This window comes from Triturus cristatus, chromosome 11 (assembly GCF_964204655.1).
Source record: "Triturus cristatus chromosome 11, aTriCri1.1, whole genome shotgun sequence".
In the NCBI taxonomy this organism is placed as follows: domain Eukaryota; kingdom Metazoa; phylum Chordata; class Amphibia; order Caudata; family Salamandridae; genus Triturus; species Triturus cristatus.
This window is the reverse complement of record NC_140594.1, coordinates 959,134,761-959,157,544: the sequence shown is the minus strand read 5'-3', so window position 1 is coordinate 959,157,544 and position 22,784 is coordinate 959,134,761.

Genomic DNA, 22,784 nt, shown 5'->3' with positions numbered 1-22,784 from the left:
CACCCCGGGACACTGCAGGAGCCGCCCATGGGGGTGGCGGTCCCCAGGGCCATTAAGGGCTCCAGGAGGGGGGCCGTGCGGCCCCCCTCCCAACATTTTCAAAGCCCCGGTGGTGGTGGTCCCCAGGGCTTGGGGGTCCTTAACGGACCCCCAAATTTAAAGAGTTAGTGCCCCGGGGAGGTGGTGGTCGCCGGGGCAGGTGGAGGGGGGCTCCAGCCCCTCCACACAGGAATATTTAATTTGAAAAAAGCCCCGGGGCAGCGGGGGGCCGTGTGCCTCCGCTACACATAAATTAAATATTTAAAGCCCTGAGGTGGCGGTCCCCGGGGCTTGGGGGGCTTGGATGCCCCCCACATTTAAAATTAAAGGCCTGGGGGTGGCGGTCCCCGGGGTTGCGGGGGGGCTGTGAGCCCCCCCACAAATATGTAAATAAAGCCCCGGGGGTGGCGGTCCCTGGGGCTTGGAGGGGCCTTTGTGCCTCCCCCACCCATTTCTTTATGTAGCCACGGGGGTGGCGATCGCCGGGGCTGGGGGGGCTGAGAGCACCCCACATATTTGCAAAAAGCCCCGGGGGTGGTGGCCTCCCTTTACATTAAAAAACATTGCCCCCGGGACTTAGCCCACCCGGGGGCTAAATACTAACGAAGCGCGAGAGTCGACGCTTTCGTTTTTTTTTTCTGCGGGCGGGATGCGCGGATCCTAAGCGTATCCCGTGATTTAAAAAGAAATTGGGACTTGGGGGTCCTTGTGGGATGCTCTGAGCAGGCCTAGGGGGTCAGGGTGTTTCTACCCTGCCCCCTTTGCGTGTTTTTCACGTTTCTTTCACTGCTTTCTTGTGCCTCGGTTCTACCGAGGCACAAGATGGTTGCCAACCCTTCCTGGTTTGAAGTGTTGACAGCCAATTAGCATAAAGCTTGTGCTTGGGAGGATCCGCGGCTTTAGATATATATATGTTTTTACTTTTGAATTTCTCAGCAACTACACCATTTAACAAAAAGGCACCGTTCTGAACCAAGGGCTACCTCTTTGCCAAATTTGGTGTAATTCCGTTCAGCAGTTCGGGCTGTAGCCGTGGCTAAAGTTTCCTATGGAAAACTGCATGGGGAATACACGTTTTGGGACCCCCTTTTTTCTCGGCCCCTGCTTGACGAATCAATGCGAAACTTTCAGGATAGGAGCAGACCGGAGCGCCCCACGAGTTTTGAACATTTTGTGAAGATTCGTCAACCGGCACCAAAGTTATTGGAAATAGAATGTTGCGGATTTCCTATAGAAAATAGGTCCTAACTATAACTACCTACTGGCGACCGCCAGTAGGTAATATCTATATATATATATTACCTACTGGCGGTCGCCAGTAGGTAGTTATAGTTAGGACCTAGTTACTATAGGAAAATGGCAACATTCTATTCGCAATAACTTTGGCGCCAATTGATGAATCTTCGTTAAATGTTCAAAACCAATTCTTTGTTGAGAACAGCTCCTATGGTCAAAGTTTGGGGGTGATTCGTCAAGGGGGGCCGAGAAAAAAGGGGGGTCCCAAAACATGTTTTTTCAATGTTAATTTCCTATAGGAAACTTTAGACCAGGCTACAGGTCGAACGGGTGAACGGAATTACCCCAAATTTGGCAGGGAGAAGGGTCTTGGTCTAGAAAGCAAGCTTTTGTTTATTTGGTGTAAATCCGTTCAGTAGTTTTTGAGATATATCAAAATTTACAGATATCGATATTTGGGAATTCTGCCGTCTGATTGGCTGAGGCGTTACGAGCACGAGCTTGCTGCTGATTGGCTGCGAGCGCTGCGAGCATTTGCAACTAGGAAATGTTGGCTGCCATTTTGTGATTCCATTGAAGCAAGTAAGGGGGATAAAAGGAGAAAAATGTGGGAAAGAGGAGGGTAGGAGCACTGTAACCTCTGTGGGTGTTTAGGGTGTGCTATAGAGGGGGTGCGAAGAGAACTACTCATTCCTACCGGTCTGAAAGTGCTGGGTACGGAAATTAAGTGAGGTATTGCGTAGTCTGATGCTGCTAAGGTGAGCTGCTGCGGGAGTCAGGGATGAAAGCGTGAGCCTAAACTGTGTGTCTTACGGTGTGAAGTCATGTGCCCTGGCTGCTGCAGCACACCTGTGGAAGTAGTGTCAGCATGTGTTTATACCTACTAGGACGAACTACTGACTCCTACTGGTTTGAAAGTCCTGGGGTACGGAAAATATGTGAGGTATTTTCTAGAGTCTCATGGTGCTAAGCTGAGGTGCTGCCGGAGTCGGGGATGAAAGCGTGAGTCCCAACTATGTGTTATATACTGTGAAGTTATGTGCTCTGGCCGCTGTGCCACATCTGTCAAGTAGTGTCAGCATGTAGTTATACCTACTCGGAGGAACTTTTGTTTTGAACATTGTAACTTGTGTATGGTGCTTAGGGGGTGTTATACAGGGAGTGCAAAGGTAAATTTGCACGTATCAAATCAATACGGTATTTGTGAAGCGCAAACTACTCACCCCAATAGTTCTGAAGGCCCTCGAGGCCGGCGTGGAAATTATGTGAGCTATTAAGTGAGCTATTGCCCAGAGTCACATGGTGTTGAGCTGAGGTGTCCAAAGGTGTCCTTCATAAGCATTTCCAAACCTACCCCAGTCAATGTGCCTAGGTCATTTCCACCACAATGCACAATCATGAGGTCAGGGTGTGGAAGATGCAAAGAGGTTTTAACCAAAGGTAGCAATTGGTGACACTTCAATCTTCTCTGTGTAAACCATTTAATGTCCACATTTTGTAAACCTAGGTCTAAGTCAATACGTCTGTGTTCTGCATACCTCTTGCACCTGAAAATATAGCTATGTCCTACGATCCACACTAGCATTTTGAAGGTATGGTTGGAAGGTATGGAAAGATGTCTGTAGCTCATACAGTTCCTTGGTAGAATAAGAGATATGTTTAAAGATGGGGAAGTACTTTTTTTTGCCTTACAAAACGATACGTGATTGGGAGTTAAAAAGCATTATTTTTTAAAAGTAGGGTGCACATTCGTTTTGTGGAAAAGCATCTTTGTGATTGGTTAAGAAAAAGCAGTTTCAACAGGGAGTTCATATCATAGGATAAAATTTGCTCAACTGACCCACAGCTGCTACTTGCATTTGGAAGGCACTGTTCGAACTTAAAACAATAGTGAACTTTTAACCTGCACGTGCCGTTAAATGTTCGAGAAAATGTTGCAAAAAAATATTGTTAAGTTTAGAAAAATTGATGGACTTTTAACCTGCACGTGTTGTAGAATGTTCTAGAAAGTGTGTTGATAGAATATGTTGCACTTCTGACTTCTATGTGTTGTTGAACTCGTACGGCACACCATTGTAATGCCTATTAATGCATGTCCTACTACAGTCAAACTACACCATCACAGTGCTGTTTGGAGTTGGTGCATGGCACTTTACAACATCGAGTGCTGAGGCCTTTGTGGCAGGCCACACCAGAACACAGAGACACACTTGCCGCACTTCCTGTACACGGACATGTCCGAGACACCCTTTTCCCCTTGCCGGATAGGCACACCCCTGCGCTGACTTGTGTACTCTGGACCAGCACATGCCGATTGTGCATGCTGGAGAATGCGTGTGTAGCTACATGTCCAGGCTCACTGCCAATGCTGAGGTGACAGCACACTGTGATGTTGCAGGGCTCGTGCCTATCATGCTAAGACAATGACCACAGGGACACACTTGCTCAGATGCATGTTCAGGGGGCGTTGGCGGTCCTGGAGTTGTTGTGATGAGTCTTGTGGCCCTCATGGGTATCCCTGCATCATGCTCATTGATTCTATGGCACCTGTAAGTGTTCTGGTGTGGCTCTTGGCTGTGTTCCGTTTCATGGTGCAGGTAGTCGTCCTGCTTAACACCAGCAGAAAGCAGGTTTAAAATACCTGGTGCTAACGTGGCTTATCACCGGAATTTGTTTTGCATTGCAGTTGGTGTGAAAGTTGTGATGTGATTTTTTTCGTGTGCAGAACAATATACGAACTGAGCAGCGTATCTCGTCAAGATCCAGCACTTGACGCACTATTCCCAATCAATATAAATACAATGAGAGTTCTTAATTGATTTTGTGTGTACACTGTAAGTGCAGCCACTACCTCAGTGCAATTCAATGCAGGATTTTAGTATTTAGTATAAATTGCAAAGGTGCACCTCGTGTCTTTTTTTCACGGGAACGGCTAGTCTGCATTTCATTATCAGCACTTTAATGGAAGTAAAGTTGAGATAACTCTAACACACTATTCAGAAGTTGGTGTAGACATCACCAGTATTCCCACGATAAGTGCCCCAAAATTTAACACCATGGTGGACTCCATCAAATAACAGTAATAAGAACAAGAAACAGTCACACAGCAGTGAAGAGAACAACCAAAAACGTTCTTAATTATTTTTTTTAACTTTATATTTTATAAATATATATGTAAACGATAAATGAAAAACTATGTGCAAAATCAATTTTTTTATGAACATGTATATAAATGATAAACTAATAAACAAAATGAAACAAAAGTAATAGAAAACAAGAAGGCGGAACACTCCTGTGGGTAACATGGATGTCGACGACAGAGCCTGGAAAATAAAGCACAAAATAAGGACGTGTGTAATGGGCATATCAAAGGAGAGAGTCACAGAGAAGGAAAAAAAAGCCAGAGAGAAAAAGAGAGGAAAAGAAAGAAAGGGAGAAGGAAGAGAGAGAGTTGGAGAGATAGAAGGAAAAGATGGAAGAGAGAGAGAGAAAGGGAGAGAGAGAGAGAGAAAGACAGAAACTGCCGCCTCTGCGCATCCATTAGCAAATAATTACCTGGTGCCACCGGAGTGTGCCCGTCAAAACTCCGCGCATCCCAGATATGTCGCTGAGTCCTGATTCATGAATGGCGGAGACAAGATCAGCTTCTCCGCGGATCTCACAAATGTTGCTGAGTCCTGAGTCATCAATGGCGGAGACCACATCATATTCTCCACGTCCCAGCAGATCTCACACATGTCACTGAGAGCTGAGTCATCGATGGCGGAGACCACATCAGCTTTTGGCGCCGCTAAGCCTGTGGAACTCAAGTGTGTGCACTTGGTGGTAGGCTCCTGATGGCCATATGAGGTTTGGGTGGTACTAACCCTGTGCATCTAAAGTCCGCGCCAAGGGGGTGGTAGGCCCCTGATGGCTATACAGATCAGGGTGCGACTAACCTTCTGCGCAACTTTTCAAAGACTCTTTATGTTTGAGACACGTGGAGCGTCCGCCATCTAGTCAGCACCGACATTAAAGTATGTGACGTTGCCGATCTATTATATTTGCGTGGTCACATGGCCTGTGGCGCATTTGCCGGATGGGTGCGGTGTGTGTGCAAACCGGCCCTGAGGGAGTGGCTGTGAGATGTTGAGAAATAGACCACTGACCTGCACACCAACAGCGAGTACGCCTGCGACAGGTAGCTATGTTGGGCCAACGTCAGAACGTAATTGCAGTGGCATGGCGTGGTGTACGACGGAACAGGGCAGGGATAGCTACAATAATGCGGACGGCTCGTAGTATTGCGTCTGTGAGTCGAGCGGACTGGCTGCAGCTGGCCCTCTGCGAGCCTGGGTGCGAACTGTTTATAACTCACACTCCCTAAGCATTGATAAACCATTTTGTGATTCAGTCCATCAGCTGGCATTTGTCGGAGGCATTTGTGAAAACATATCGGAGTTCTTTCTGTGATAGATACCCCGTTGATGCTGCCTCTCCCCACATCAGCAGGTAACGCACCCTCTTCCCACATTACCATCATACCCCCAACAACCTTCTTGGGCCTGGAAGTGTCCTTGTGCAGTTGGACAAAGAAGAATCTTAGTCATGTATAGATTTACATATAAGAAAATGTATTTAAAGAAGAGAACAACACATAAGACTGAAGGGAGTCTGGTGCTGTGGTCGCTGCCACGAAGTTGGGGTCACTGCCATTCACGACTCAGGACACAGTTACACATGTGGGATCGGCTTGTGTTAAAGAGGGTTAGTGGGACTACATGTCGCCGGCCTTGCATATCGAAATATGCGTCACTGATTGAAGGGAGTGTGGTGCTGTGGTCGGTGCCACGGACTTGGGGTCACTGCCATTCAGGACTCAGGACACAGTTACACATGTGGGATCGGCTTGTGTGAAAGAGGGTTAGAGGCACCAGAAGTATTGAGACTGTATGAACCTGTGATGATGCTTGGTGTGGACGGGCCGCACTGGGAGCAATGTGTCTTGGCTACTGGACTGCGTCATGTGGAATCAGGACTCTATCTGAATTGTGAGGCGTGCTCACCGTAGTGTAGGCCAGAGGTAGCGGTGAGCAAGGGCCCACAGCCACATGCATACGTTGTTGGCCCCACCGGCCTGCGTAGTGCAGGTTCAGTGGCACCACGTGTCGCCGGCCTTCCATTTGCAAATACCCCTCACTAATCGAAGGGAGTGTGGTGCTGTGGTCGCTGTTATGAAGTTCGTGTCACTGACGTTCAGGACTCAGGACACAGTTACACATGTGGGATCGGTTTGTGTTAAAGAGGGTTAGTGGGACTACGTGTCGCCAGCCTTGCATATGGAAATATGTCTAACTGATCAAAGAGTATGCTGCTGTGGTCGCTGCCATGGACTTGGGGTCACTGCCATTCAGGACTTTTTGTACTTGAAAATGAATTTCTGTCATTGTACTAAAGTTATAACTGATATAAAAAATGTTCAAGAAGGAAGGATACTAAAAGGATAATATGTAGATTTGAGGCCTGTAATAGTTACTTGCCTAGTGTGCTCTGTAGTTAATGAATGAAGAAATAATTTTCATTGTGACCCCTACTGAGTGCAGTGTAGGCGTATGATGAAAAGATTAATGAAAAGATTACATAAGTATAGAATACATTGACGAAGTGTACAATCTTGTTAGAAATTAGCATTTAAAATTAGAATTGCGAACTGTACTGCCTGTAGTATAGACTGCTACTCCATGTTAGTTTGCATTTAAAGATTCATTTGGACATTGTAGTAAAGCTGCTTGACGAATCAATGCGAAACTTTCAGGATAGGAGCAGACCGGAGCGCCCCACGAGTTTTGAACATTTTGTGAAGATTCGTCAACCGGCACCAAAGTTATTGGAAATAGAATGTTGCGGATTTCCTATAGAAAATAGGTCCTAACTATAACTACCTACTGGCGACCGCCAGTAGGTAATATCTATATATATATATTACCTACTGGCGGTCGCCAGTAGGTAGTTATAGTTAGGACCTAGTTACTATAGGAAAATGGCAACATTCTATTCGCAATAACTTTGGCGCCAATTGATGAATCTTCGTTAAATGTTCAAAACCAATTCTTTGTTGAGAACAGCTCCTATGGTCAAAGTTTGGGGGTGATTCGTCAAGGGGGCCGAGAAAAAAGGGGGGTCCCAAAACAGGTTTTTTCAATGTTAATTTCCTATAGGAAACTTTAGACCAGGCTACAGGTCGAACGGGTGAACGGAATTACCCCAAATTTGGCAGGGAGAAGGGTCTTGGTCTAGAAAGCAAACTTTTGTTTATTTGGTGTAAATCCGTTCAGTAGTTTTTGAGATATATCAAAATTTACAGATATCGATATTTGGGAATTCTGCCGTCTGATTGGCTGAGGCGTTACGAGCACGAGCTTGCTGCTGATTGGCTGCGAGCGCTGCGAGCATTTGCAACTAGGAAATGTTGGCTGCCATTTTGTGATTCCATTGAAGCAAGTAAGGGGGATAAAAGGAGAAAAATGTGGGAAAGAGGAGGGTAGGAGCACTGTAACCTCTGTGGGTGTTTAGGGTGTGCTATAGAGGGGGTGCGAAGAGAACTACTCATACCTACCGGTCTGAAAGTGCTGGGTACGGAAATTAAGTGAGGTATTGCGTAGTCTGATGCTGCTAAGGTGAGCTGCTGCGGGAGTCGGGGATGAAAGCGTGAGCCTAAACTGTGTGTCTTACGGTGTGAAGTCATGTGCCCTGGCTGCTGCAGCACACCTGTGGAAGTAGTGTCAGCATGTGTTTATACCTACTAGGACAAACTACTGACTCCTACTGGTTTGAAAGTCCTGGGGTACGGAAAATATGTGAGGTATTTTCTAGAGTCTCATGGTGCTAAGCTGAGGTGCTGCCGGAGTCGGGGATGAAAGCGTGAGTCCCAACTATGTGTCATATACTGTGAAGTTATGTGCTCTGGCCGCTGTGCCACATCTGTCAAGTAGTGTCAGCATGTAGTTATACCTACTCGGAGGAACTTTTGTTTTGAACATTGTAACTTGTGTATGGTGCTTAGGGGGTGTTATACAGGGAGTGCAAAGGTAAATTTGCACGTATCAAATCAATACGGTATTTGTGAAGCGCAAACTACTCACCCCAATAGTTCTGAAGGCCCTCGAGGCCGGCGTGGAAATTATGTGAGCTATTAAGTGAGCTATTGCCCAGAGTCACATGGTGTTGAGCTGAGGTGTCCAAAGGTGTCCTTCATAAGCATTTCCAAACCTACCCCAGTCAATGTGCCTAGGTCATTTCCACCACAATGCACAATCATGAGGTCAGGGTGTGGAAGATGCAAAGAGGTTTTAACCAAAGGTAGCAATTGGTGACACTTCAATCTTCTCTGTGTAAACCATTTAATGTCCACATTTTGTAAACCTAGGTCTAAGTCAATACGTCTGTGTTCTGCATACCTCTTGCACCTGAAAATATAGCTATGTCCTACGATCCACACTAGCATTTTGAAGGTATGGTTGGAAGGTATGGAAAGATGTCTGTAGCTCATACAGTTCCTTGGTAGAATAAGAGATATGTTTAAAGATGGGGAAGTACTTTTTTTTGCCTTACAAAACGATACGTGATTGGGAGTTGAAAAGCATTATTTTTTAAAAGTAGGGTGCACATTCGTTTTGTGGAAAAGCATCTTTGTGATTGGTTAAGAAAAAGCAGTTTCAACATGGAGTTCATATCATAGGATAAAATTTGCTCAACTGACCCACAGCTGCTACTTGCATTTGGAAGGCACTGTTCGAACTTAAAACAATAGTGAACTTTTAACCTGCACGTGCCGTTAAATGTTCGAGAAAATGTTGCAAAAAAATATTGTTAAGTTTAGAAAAATTGATGGACTTTTAACCTGCACGTGTTGTAGAATGTTCTAGAAAGTGTGTTGATAGAATATGTTGCACTTCTGACTTCTATGTGTTGTTGAACTCGTACGGCACACCATTGTAATGCCTATTAATGCATGTCCTACTACAGTCAAACTACACCATCACAGTGCTGTTTGGAGTTGGTGCATGGCACTTTACAACATCGAGTGCTGAGGCCTTTGTGGCAGGCCACACCAGAACACAGAGACACACTTGCCGCACTTCCTGTACACGGACATGTCCGAGACACCCTTTTCCCCTTGCCGGATAGGCACACCCCTGCGCTGACTTGTGTACTCTGGACCAGCACATGCCGATTGTGCATGCTGGAGAATGCGTGTGTAGCTACATGTCCAGGCTCACTGCCAATGCTGAGGTGACAGCACACTGTGATGTTGCAGGGCTCGTGCCTATCATGCTAAGACAATGACCACAGGGACACACTTGCTCAGATGCATGTTCAGGGGGCGTTGGCGGTCCTGGAGTTGTTGTGATGAGTCTTGTGGCCCTCATGGGTATCCCTGCATCATGCTCATTGATTCTATGGCACCTGTAAGTGTTCTGGTGTGGCTCTTGGCTGTGTTCCGTTTCATGGTGCAGGTAGTCGTCCTGCTTAACACCAGCAGAAAGCAGGTTTAAAATACCTGGTGCTAACGTGGCTTATCGCCGGAATTTGTTTTGCATTGCAGTTGGTGTGAAAGTTGTGATGTGATTTTTTTCGTGTGCAGAACAATATACGAACTGAGCAGCGTATCTCGTCAAGATCCAGCACTTGACGCACTATTCCCAATCAATATAAATACAATGAGAGTTCTTAATTGATTTTGTGTGTACACTGTAAGTGCAGCCACTACCTCAGTGCAATTCAATACAGGATTTTAGTATTTAGTATAAATTGCAAAGGTGCACCTCGTGTCTTTTTTTCACGGGAACGGCTAGTCTGCATTTCATTATCAGCACTTTAATGGAAGTAAAGTTGAGATAACTCTAACACACTATTCAGAAGTTGGTGTAGACATCACCAGTATTCCCACGATAAGTGCCCCAAAATTTAACACCATGGTGGACTCCATCAAATAACAGTAATAAGAACAAGAAACAGTCACACAGCAGTGAAGAGAACAACCAAAAATGTTCTTAATTATTTTTTTTAACTTTATATTTTATAAATATATATGTAAACTATAAATGAAAAACTATGTGCAAAATCAATTTTTTTATGAACATGTATATAAATGATAAACTAATAAACAAAATGTAACAAACATAATAGAAAACAAGAAGGCGGAACACTCCTGTGGGTAACATGGATGTCGACGACAGAGCCTGGAAAATAAAGCACAAAATAAGGACGTGTGTAATGGGCATATCAAAGGAGAGAGTCACAGAGAAGGAAAAAAAAGCCAGAGAGAAAAAGAGAGGAAAAGAAAGAAAGGGAGAAGGAAGAGAGAGAGTTGGAGAGATAGAAGGAAAAGAAGGAAGAGAGAGAGAGAAAGGGAGAGAGAGAGAGAGAAAGACAGAAACTGCCGCCTCTGCGCATCCATTAGCAAATAATTACCTGGTGCCACCGGAGTGTGCCCATCAAAACTCCGCGCATCCCAGATATGTCGCTGAGTCCTGATTCATGAATGGCGGAGACAAGATCAGCTTCTCCGCGGATCTCACAAATGTTGCTGAGTCCTGAGTCATCAATGGCGGAGACCACATCATATTCTCCACGTCCCAGCAGATCTCACACATGTCACTGAGAGCTGAGTCATCGATGGCGGAGACCACATCAGCTTTTGTCGCCACTGAGCCTGTGGAACTCAAGTGTGTGCACTTGGTGGTAGGCCCCTGATGGCCATATGAGGTTTGGGTGGTACTAACCCTGTGCATCTAAAGTCCGCGCCAAGGGGGTGGTAGGCCCCTGATGGCTATACAGATCAGGGTGCGACTAACCTTCTGCGCAACTTTTCAAAGACTCTTTATGTTTGAGACACGTGGAGCGTCCGCCATCTAGTCAGCACCGACATTAAAGGATGTGACGTTGCCGATCTATTATATTTGCGTGGTCACATGGCCTGTGGCGCATTTGCCGGATGGGTGCGGTGTGTGTGCAAACCTGCCCTGAGGGAGTGGCTGTGAGATGTTGAGAAATAGACCACTGACCTGCACACCAACAGCGAGTACGCCTGCGACAGGTAGCTATGTGGGGCCAACGTCAGAACGTAATTGCAGTGGCATGGCGTGGTGTACGACGGAACAGGGCAGGGATAGCTACAATAATGCGGACAGCTCGTAGTATTGCATCTGTGAGTCGAGCGGACTGGCTGCAGCTGGCCCTCTGCGAGCCTGGGTGCGAACTGTTTATAACTCACACTCCCTAAGCATTGATAAACCATTTTGTGATTCAGTCCATCAGCTGGCATTTGTCGGAGGCATTTGTGAAAACATATCGGAGTTCTTTCTGTGATAGATACCCCGTTGACGCTGCCTTTCCCCACATCAGCAGGTAACGCACCCTCTTCCCACATTACCATCATACCCCCAACAACCTTCTTGGGCCTGGAAGTGTCCTTGTGCAGTTGGACAAAGAAGAATCTTAGTCATGTATAGATTTACATATAAGAAAATGTATTTAAAGAAGAGAACAACACATAAGACTGAAGGGAGTCTGGTGCTGTGGTCGCTGCCACGAAGTTGGGGTCACTGCCATTCACGACTCAGGACACAGTTACACATGTGGGATCGGCTTGTGTTAAAGAGGGTTAGTGGGACTACATGTCGCCGGCCTTGCATATCGAAATATGCGTCACTGATTGAAGGGAGTGTGGTGCTGTGGTCGGTGCCACGGACTTGGGGTCACTGCCATTCAGTACTCAGGACACAGTTACACATGTGGGATCGGCTTGTGTGAAAGAGGGTTAGAGGCACCAGAAGTATTGAGACTGTATGAACCTGTGATGATGCTTGGTGTGGACGGGCCGCACTGGGAGCAATGTGTCTTGGCTACTGGACTGCGTCATGTGAAATCAGGACTCTATCTGAATTGTGAGGCGTGCTCACCGTAGTGTAGGCCAGAGGTAGCGGTGAGCAAGGGCCCACAGCCACATGCATACGTTGTTGGCCCCACCGGCCTGCGTAGTGCAGGTTCAGTGGCACCACGTGTCGCCGGCCTTCCATTTGCAAATACCCCTCACTAATCGAAGGGAGTGTGGTGCTGTGGTCGCTGTTATGAAGTTCGTGTCACTGACGTTCAGGACTCAGGACACAGTTACACATGTGGGATCGGTTTGTGTTAAAGAGGGTTAGTGGGACTACGTGTCGCCAGCCTTGCATATGGAAATATGTCTAACTGATCAAAGAGTATGCTGCTGTGGTCGCTGCCATGGACTTGGGGTCACTGCCATTCAGGACTTTTTGTACTTGAAAATGAATTTCTGTCATTGTACTAAAGTTATAACTGATATAAAAAATGTTCAAGAAGGAAGGATACTAAAAGGATAATATGTAGATTTGAGGCCTGTAATAGTTACTTGCCTAGTGGACTCTGTAGTTAATGAATGAAGAAATAATTTTCATTGTGACCCCTACTGAGTGCAGTGTAGGCGTATGATGAAAAGATTAATGAAAAGATTAAATAAGTATAGAATACATTGACGAAGTGTACAATCTTGTTAGAAATTAGCATTTAAAATTAGAATTGCGAACTGTACTGCCTGTAGTATAGACTGCTACTCCATGTTAGTTTGCATTTAAAGATTCATTTGGACATTGTAGTAAAGCTGCTTGACGAATCAATGCGAAACTTTCAGGATAGGAGCAGACCGGAGCGCCCAACGAGTTTTGAACATTTTGTGAAGATTCGTCAACCGGCACCAAAGTTATTGGAAATAGAATGTTGCGGATTTCCTATAGAAAATAGGTCCTAACTATAACTACCTACTGGCGACCGCCAGTAGGTAATATCTATATATATATATTACCTACTGGCGGTCGCCAGTAGGTAGTTATAGTTAGGACCTAGTTACTATAGGAAAATGGCAACATTCTATTCGCAATAACTTTGGCGCCAATTGATGAATCTTCGTTAAATGTTCAAAACCAATTCTTTGTTGAGAACAGCTCCTATGGTCAAAGTTTGGGGGTGATTCGTCAAGGGGGGCCGAGAAAAAAGGGGGGTCCCAAAACATGTTTTTTCAATGTTAATTTCCTATAGGAAACTTTAGACCAGGCTACAGGTCGAACGGGTGAACGGAATTACCCCAAATTTGGCAGGGAGAAGGGTCTTGGTCTAGAAAGCAAGCTTTTGTTTATTTGGTGTAAATCCGTTCAGTAGTTTTTGAGATATATCAAAATTTACAGATATCGATATTTGGGAATTCTGCCGTCTGATTGGCTGAGGCGTTACGAGCACGAGCTTGCTGCTGATTGGCTGCGAGCGCTGCGAGCATTTGCAACTAGGAAATGTTGGCTGCCATTTTGTGATTCCATTGAAGCAAGTAAGGGGGATAAAAGGAGAAAAATGTGGGAAAGAGGAGGGTAGGAGCACTGTAACCTCTGTGGGTGTTTAGGGTGTGCTATAGAGGGGGTGCGAAGAGAACTACTCATACCTACCGGTCTGAAAGTGCTGGGTACGGAAATTAAGTGAGGTATTGCGTAGTCTGATGCTGCTAAGGTGAGCTGCTGCGGGAGTCGGGGATGAAAGCGTGAGCCTAAACTGTGTGTCTTACGGTGTGAAGTCATGTGCCCTGGCTGCTGCAGCACACCTGTGGAAGTAGTGTCAGCATGTGTTTATACCTACTAGGACGAACTACTGACTCCTACTGGTTTGAAAGTCCTGGGGTACGGAAAATATGTGAGGTATTTTCTAGAGTCTCATGGTGCTAAGCTGAGGTGCTGCCGGAGTCGGGGATGAAAGCGTGAGTCCCAACTATGTGTCATATACTGTGAAGTTATGTGCTCTGGCCGCTGTGCCACATCTGTCAAGTAGTGTCGGCATGTAGTTATACCTACTCGGAGGAACTTTTGTTTTGAACATTGTAACTTGTGTATGGTGCTTAGGGGGTGTTATACAGGGAGTGCAAAGGTAAATTTGCACGTATCAAATCAATACGGTATTTGTGAAGCGCAAACTACTCACCCCAATAGTTCTGAAGGCCCTCGAGGCCGGCGTGGAAATTATGTGAGCTATTAAGTGAGCTATTGCCCAGAGTCACATGGTGTTGAGCTGAGGTGTCCAAAGGTGTCCTTCATAAGCATTTCCAAACCTACCCCAGTCAATGTGCCTAGGTCATTTCCACCACAATGCACAATCATGAGGTCAGGGTGTGGAAGATGCAAAGAGGTTTTAACCAAAGGTAGCAATTGGTGACACTTCAATCTTCTCTGTGTAAACCATTTAATGTCCACATTTTGTAAACCTAGGTCTAAGTCAATACGTCTGTGTTCTGCATACCTCTTGCACCTGAAAATATAGCTATGACCTACGATCCACACTAGCATTTTGAAGGTATGGTTGGAAGGTATGGAAAGATGTCTGTAGCTCATACAGTTCCTTGGTAGAATAAGAGATATGTTTAAAGATGGGGAAGTACTTTTTTTTGCCTTACAAAACGATACGTGATTGGGAGTTGAAAAGCATTATTTTTTAAAAGTGGGGTTCACATTCGTTTTGTGGAAAAGCATCTTTGTGATTGGTTAAGAAAAAGCAGTTTCAACATGGAGTTCATATCATAGGATAAAATTTGCTCAACTGACCCACAGCTGCTACTTGCATTTGGAAGGCACTGTTCGAACTTAAAACAATAGTGAACTTTTAACCTGCACGTGCCGTTAAATGTTCGAGAAAATGTTGCAAACAAATATTGTTAAGTTTAGAAAAATTGATGGACTTTTAACCTGCACGTGTTGTAGAATGTTCTAGAAAGTGTGTTGATAGAATATGTTGCACTTCTGACTTCTATGTGTTGTTGAACTCGTACGGCACACCATTGTAATGCCTATTAATGCATGTCCTACTACAGTCAAACTACACCATCACAGTGCTGTTTGGAGTTGTTGCATGGCACTTTACAACATCGAGTGCTGAGGCCTTTGTGGCAGGCCACACCAGAACACAGAGACACACTTGCCGCACTTCCTGTACATGGACATGTCCGAGACACCCTTTTCCCCTTGCCGGATAGGCACACCCCTGCGCTGACTTGTGTACTCTGGACCAGCACATGCCGATTGTGCATGCTGGAGAATGCGTGTGTAGCTACATGTCCAGGCTCACTGCCAATGCTTAGGTGACAGCACACTGTGATGTTGCAGGGCTCGTGCCTATCATGCTAAGACAATGACCACAGGGACACACTTGCTCAGATGCATGTTCAGGGGGCGTTGGCGGTCCTGGAGTTGTTGTGATGAGTCTTGTGGCCCTCATGGGTATCCCTGCATCATGCTCATGGATTCTATGGCACCTGTAAGTGTTCTGGTGTGGCTCTTGGCTGTGTTCCGTTTCATGGTGCAGGTAGTCGTCCTGCTTAACACCAGCAGAAAGCAGGTTTAAAATACCTGGTGCTAACGTGGCTTATCGCCGGAATTTGTTTTGCATTGCAGTTGGTGTGAAAGTTGTGATGTGATTTTTTTCGTGTGCAGAACAATATACGAACTGAGCAGCGTATCTCGTCAAGATCCAGCACTTGACGCACTATTCCCAATCAATATAAATACAATGAGAGTTCTTAATTGATTTTGTGTGTACACTGTAAGTGCAGCCACTACCTCAGTGCAATTCAATACAGGATTTTAGTATTTAGTATAAATTGCAAAGGTGCACCTCGTGTCTTTTTTTCACGGGAACGGCTAGTCTGCATTTCATTATCAGCACTTTAATGGAAGTAAAGTTGAGATAACTCTAACACACTATTCAGAAGTTGGTGTAGACATCACCAGTATTCCCACGATAAGTGCCCCAAAATTTAACACCATGGTGGACTCCATCAAATAACAGTAATAAGAACAAGAAACAGTCACACAGCAGTGAAGAGAACAACCAAAAACGTTCTTAATTATTTTTTTTAACTTTATATTTTATAAATATATATGTAAACGATAAATGAAAAACTATGTGCAAAATCAATTTTTTTATGAACATGTATATAAATGATAAACTAATAAACAAAATGTAACAAAAGTAATAGAAAACAAGAAGGCGGAACCCTCCTGTGGGTAACATGGATGTCGACGACAGAGCCTGGAAAATAAAGCACAAAATAAGGACGTGTGTAATGGGCATATCAAAGGAGAGAGTCACAGAGAAGGAAAAAAAAGCCAGAGAGAAAAAGAGAGGAAAAGAAAGAAAGGGAGAAGGAAGAGAGAGAGTTGGAGAGATAGAAGGAAAAGAAGGAAGAGAGAGAGAGAAAGGGAGAGAGAGAGAGAGAAAGACAGAAACTGCCGCCTCTGCGCATCCATTAGCAAATAATTACCTGGTGCCACCGGAGTGTGCCCATCAAAACTCCGCGCATCCCAGATATGTCGCTGAGTCCTGATTCATGAATGGCGGAGACAAGATCAGCTTCTCCGCGGATCTCACAAATGTTGCTGAGTCCTGAGTCATCAATGGCGGAGACCACATCATATTCTCCACGTCCCAGCAGATCTCACACATGTCACTGAGAGCTGAGTCATCGATGGCGGAGACCACATCAGCTTTTGGCGCCGCTAAGCCTGTGGAACTCAAGTGTGTGCACTTGGTGGTAGGCCCCTGATGGCCATATGAGGTTTGGGTGGTACTAACCCTGTGCATCTAAAGTCCGCGCCAAGGGGGTGGTAGGCCCCTGATGGCTATACAGATCAGGGTGCGACTAACCTTCTGCGCAACTTTTCAAAGACTCTTTATGTTTGAGACACGTGGAGCGTCCGCCATCTAGTCAGCACCGACATTAAAGGATGTGACGTTGCCGATCTATTATATTTGCGTGGTCACATGGCCTGTGGCGCATTTGCCGGATGGGTGCGGTGTGTGTGCAAACCTGCCCTGAGGGAGTGGCTGTGAGATGTTGAGAAATAGACCACTGACCTGCACACCAACAGCGAGTATGCCTGCGACAGGTAGCTATGTGGGGCCAACGTCAGAACGTAATTGCAGTGGCATGGCGTGGTGTACGACGGAACAGGGCAGGGATAGCTACAATAATGCGGACGGCTCGTAGTATTGCGTCTGTGAGTCGAGCGGACTGGCTGCAGCTGGCCCTCTGCGAGCCTGGGTGCGAACTGTTTTAAACTCACACTCCCTAAGCATTGATAAACCATTTTGTGATTCAGTCCATCAGCTGGCATTTGTCGGAGGCATTTGTGAAAACATATCGGAGTTCTTTCTGTGATAGATACCCCGTTGACGCTGCCTCTCCCCACATCAGCAGGTAACGCACCCTCTTCCCACATTACCATCATACCCCCAACAACCTTCTTGGGCCTGGAAGTGTCCTTGTGCAGTTGGACAAAGAAGAATCTTAGTCATGTATAGATTTACATATAAGAAAATGTATTTAAAGAAGAGAACAACACATAAGACTGAAGGGAGTCTGGTGCTGTGGTCGCTGCCACGAAGTTGGGGTCACTGCCATTCACGACTCAGGACACAGTTACACATGTGGGATCGGCTTGTGTTAAAGAGGGTTAGTGGGACTACATGTCGCCGGCCTTGCATATCGAAATATGCGTCACTGATTGAAGGGAGTGTGGTGCTGTGGTCGGTGCCACGGACTTGGGGTCACTGCCATTCAGGACTCAGGACACAGTTACACATGTGGGATCGGCTTGTGTGAAAGAGGGTTAGAGGCACCAGAAGTATTGAGACTGTATGAACCTGTGATGATGCTTGGTGTGGACGGGCCGCACTGGGAGCAATGTGTCTTGGCTACTGGACTGCGTCATGTGGAATCAGGACTCTATCTGAATTGTGAGGCGTGCTCACCGTAGTGTAGGCCAGAGGTAGCGGTGAGCAAGGGCCCACAGCCACATGCATACGTTGTTGGCCCCACCGGCCTGCGTAGTGCAGGTTCAGTGGCACCACGTGTCGCCGGCCTTCCATTTGCAAATACCCCTCACTAATCGAAGGGAGTGTGGTGCTGTGGTCGCTGTTATGAAGTTCGTGTCACTGACGTTCAGGACTCAGGACACAGTTACACATGTGGGATCGGTTTGTGTTAAAGAGGGTTAGTGGGACTACGTGTCGCCAGCCTTGCATATGGAAATATGTCTAACTGATCAAAGAGTATGCTGCTGTGGTCGCTGCCATGGACTTGGGGTCACTGCCATTCAGGACTTTTTGTACTTGAAAATGAATTTCTGTCATTGTACTAAAGTTATAACTGATATAAAAAATGTTCAAGAAGGAAGGATACTAAAAGGATAATATGTAGATTTGAGGCCTGTAATAGTTACTTGCCTAGTGGACTCTGTAGTTAATGAATGAAGAAATAATTTTCATTGTGACCCCTACTGAGTGCAGTGTATGCGTATGATGAAAAGATTAATGAAAAGATTAAATAAGTATAGAATACATTGACGAAGTGTACAATCTTGTTAGAAATTAGCATTTAAAATTAGAATTGCGAACTGTACTGCCTGTAGTATAGACTGCTACTCCATGTTAGTTTGCATTTAAAGATTCATTTGGTCATTGTAGTAAAGCTATAACTGATATAAAAAATTATTTCTTGAAGCGAGGATACTAAAAGGATAATATGTAGGGTGTAGGACTGTGATAGTCAGTTGCCTACTGGAGTCTGTCGTTGCATATGGAAATACCCCTCACTGATCAAAGGGAGTGTGGTGCTGTGGTCGCTGCCACAGACTTGGGGTGACTGCTATTCAGGACTCAGGACACAGTTACACATGTGGGATCGGCTTGTGTTAAAGAGGGTTAGTGGGACTACGTGTTGCCAGCCTTGCATATCGAAATATGCTTCACTGATCGAAGGGAGTGTGGTGCTGTGGTCGCTGCCACGGACTTGGGGTGACTGCCATTCAGGACTCAGGGCACAGTTACACATGTGGGATCGGCTTGTGTTGAACAGAGTTATTGGCACCACGTGTCGCCACCGTTGCATATGGAAATATGCCTAACTAATCAGAGGGAGTATGCTGCTGTGGTCACTGCCATGGACTTGGGGTAACTGCCATTTAGGACTCAGGATACAGTTCCAGTTGGGATTGTTCGGCTTGTGTTGAACAGAGTTATTGGCACCACGTGTCGCCGCCGTTGCATATGGAAATATGCCTCACTGATCAAAGGGAGTCTGGTGCTGTGGTTGTCTCACGGAGTTAGGGTCACTACCATTCAGGACTTAGGACACAGTTCCACATGTGGGATCGGCTTGTGTTGAAGATGGTTAGTGGCACCATTTGTCGCCGGTCTTCCACAGTGTAGGCCAGAGGTAGCGGTGAGCAAGGGCCCACAGCCATGTGCATACGTTGGTGGACCCACCGGCCTGCGTAGTGCAGGTTCAGTGGCACCACGTGTCGCCAGCCTTCCATATGGAAATACCACTCACTGATCGAAGGGAGTCTAGTGCTGTGGTCGCTGCAATTCAAGACTCAGGACACACTTACACATGTGGGATCGGCTTGTGTTGAACAGGGTTAGTCGGTCTTCCACAGTGTAGGCCAGAGGCAGCGGTCAGCAAAGGCCCACGGGCAGGTGATGTTGACTTGAGCTGCACAGATTGGGAGCATGTGGTCTTCTTAACCCATTATAGTGTCTTACACAATTTGCGTCGCTACGAATCTTGAATTGTGAACCGTGTAACCCCAGTGTAGGGCGGAGGCAGCGGTCAGGATGGGCGCACAGCTACGTGGCGATGATTTATGGTGCAGTGAGTTAGTAGCACCTGAAGCACACAGCGTGTGCGCACCGTGCGATGATGCATGGTCTGGGCGGTTCGCACTGGAAACAAAGTGTCTTGCGAACTGGACTGCGACATCTGCAATCGCCACTGCATCTGAATTGTGAATGCTGCTGTCCGCAGTGTAGATCGAAGGCAGTAGTCAGTACTGACATAAGTCTGCGGTGGGTGCTGTGCCGCTGGGTTCACAGGGGGCCTGTGTCGAGGAGGCCCGTGGTTATGGCGGCAGCCACGTGCCATGGTGAGAGCTTCTGCTGTGACAGACTCGTTGGTCTTCCCTCAAGTGAACCATGCCTAGGGCCTGGCCTATGTATTCATACTCCTACACTGGAGTGGCGTACATTGGAGCAACCCACTCCGCTTCCGCTTTCAGGGAGGGACAACACAGCTACATGACCAAGATCTTCCCCACTGCCTGAGGTAACATGGTTGCGTCCACTGTGCACTACACTACAAGTATCAACAGTATATCTCCACATGGAGAGGTTTGTGGTTTGCATAGTGAGGTCTGTGCAGCACATCGGCATTACACTTGGCATTGTGTGCTTTAGTGGTGAAGGGTGACTTGCCTCCTTCATATATAGTTGGTTGCCACATCTCCCAACATTCAGCTGTGTGGCTGAGGGGCATGGTGTTTTGGGAAGGTCCGTTGTCCTGTTTTGCACTGCCTTGGTGGTAGTAGGGGGGGTGATGCGGGAGGGGAGGTTTTGGTGGTGGTGGCGCTGGGTCTTGTGGTCTTGTTGCGTGTCGGACCTGCATGATCAGTAGCTCTATCACATGTTGGTCTTTAGATGTGGCTGTGAGTTGGGTCCAATTCACGGAGTAGATAGTCGACCTCCTTACACCAGTTAAAGGTTGATGTTAATTTGTTACTGCTAACTCGCTTATCGCCTGCTTTTTGGATCGCATTGCAGATTTGGCTGATGTCATCAGTGATGTCATCAGTGATGTCACTGACCATGGCATGAATGATGTAATATGTGACATCATCAGCAGTGCATTGCAGGGGCGCGAGTTATAGTTAGCTCAACTAACTATAACAGGGGAATTTCTATGTTTTTCTATGAGTGAAAGGTCCAACTAACTATAACATCCCTAAAACCTATGTTTTTTTCAGTGAATTTCAAAGGTTTTTTAAATGCTAATTTCTAACTATAACTTGCCTGAAACCTATGGTTTTTTCAGTGAATTTCTAAGGTTTTTTAAATGCTAATTTCTAACTATAACGTGCCTGAAACCTATGTTTTTTCTGTCAATATATATCACAATGGAAGAGGGAAGGTTTAATCAATAAAGATGAATATAATTTTTTGAAAACAGATCATCCTATCACCCCGACTTCGTATTTTATTCCTAAAATACATAAACAAACTAGTCCTGTGCCGGGTCGACCTATAATTTCTGCACAGCGAGGTCTGTTGGAATCCATGTCAAAATACGTGGATTTTTTCCTACATGAACATGTGGAAGCACTTCCCTCTTACATCAAAGATACTGGCCACTTTTTAAGCAAATTAAGAGAAGTTTCTTGGAATACTGAATACTGCTTTATAATCATGGATACTTGTTCCTTATATACCAGTATCAAGCACATTGATGGGTTAAATGCCATACAGTGGTTCCTTTCTAGCAGAGATGTACAATTTAACCAACACAACATAATGTTATTGAGAATGATTGAAATATGTTTGACTAACAATTTCTTTTTATTTAACAAAGAGATATATCAACAACTTCGAGGTGTGGCTATGGGGGCACGTTTTTCTCCCAGCTACGCGTGTTTGCACGTTGGCTGGTGGGAGAAACATGTCCTCGGCCACACCTACAGTGACACATTTGCAAATAATATTGTCAGATGGTGGCGTTTTATTGATGACGTGTGTGTGATTTGGCAGGGATCTAAAGAATCCGCACAAAAGTTTGTTGATGAAATTAATAACAATAGTTTGAACTTGGAATTCACAGCTACTATTAGCAATGAGAGGGTTGAATTTTTGGATGTTGAATTATATGTGAGTAATAACATCATTCATTCTAAACTCCATAGAAAGGCCACGGCCGGTAATTCGACTTTACATGCTAGTAGTACACATCCCAGACACCTTGTTAAAAGCATCCCCTATGGGGAGTTTTTAAGGATAAAAAGGATTTGCAGCAATGAGAAGGACCTAAGAGATTGCCTAAATGATTCAGTGCAGAGATATTTGGCACAGGGCTACAAGATGAAGGATTTGCAGTTAGCTCTGACTAAAATAAACAACATAGACAGAGATACAACAGTATTAAATGAAGAATTTAGTGAAGCATCTATTGAAACCAATAACTCTAAAACTAAAAGGACAGTGGTCAGGCTTATCACTACATTTAATTGTCAAGAGAAACAAGTAAGAAGAATTATCAACAAAAGCTGGCAGATTCTTAAATCTGACAATACCCTTGCACTTGAACTGGATTCCCTGCCAGCTAGTACGTTCAGAAGGGCACCCTCTATGAGGGATGCCCTAGTAAAAACCAGTCCAGAAGTATGCAATACCAGTCACTGGCAATCTAATAGAAAAGTTTTTTACAAAAGTAGTTCGTGCAGGGCCTGCAAATTTGGAGTTAATAAACAGGAATTTTTAGATGCTTTTTCCCTTACCCTTTTTAAAATCCAGGGGTTATTCACTTGTAAAACCGATTATGCCATTTATGTATTAGAATGCACATGCCATCTGAAATACATAGGTAGCACTAA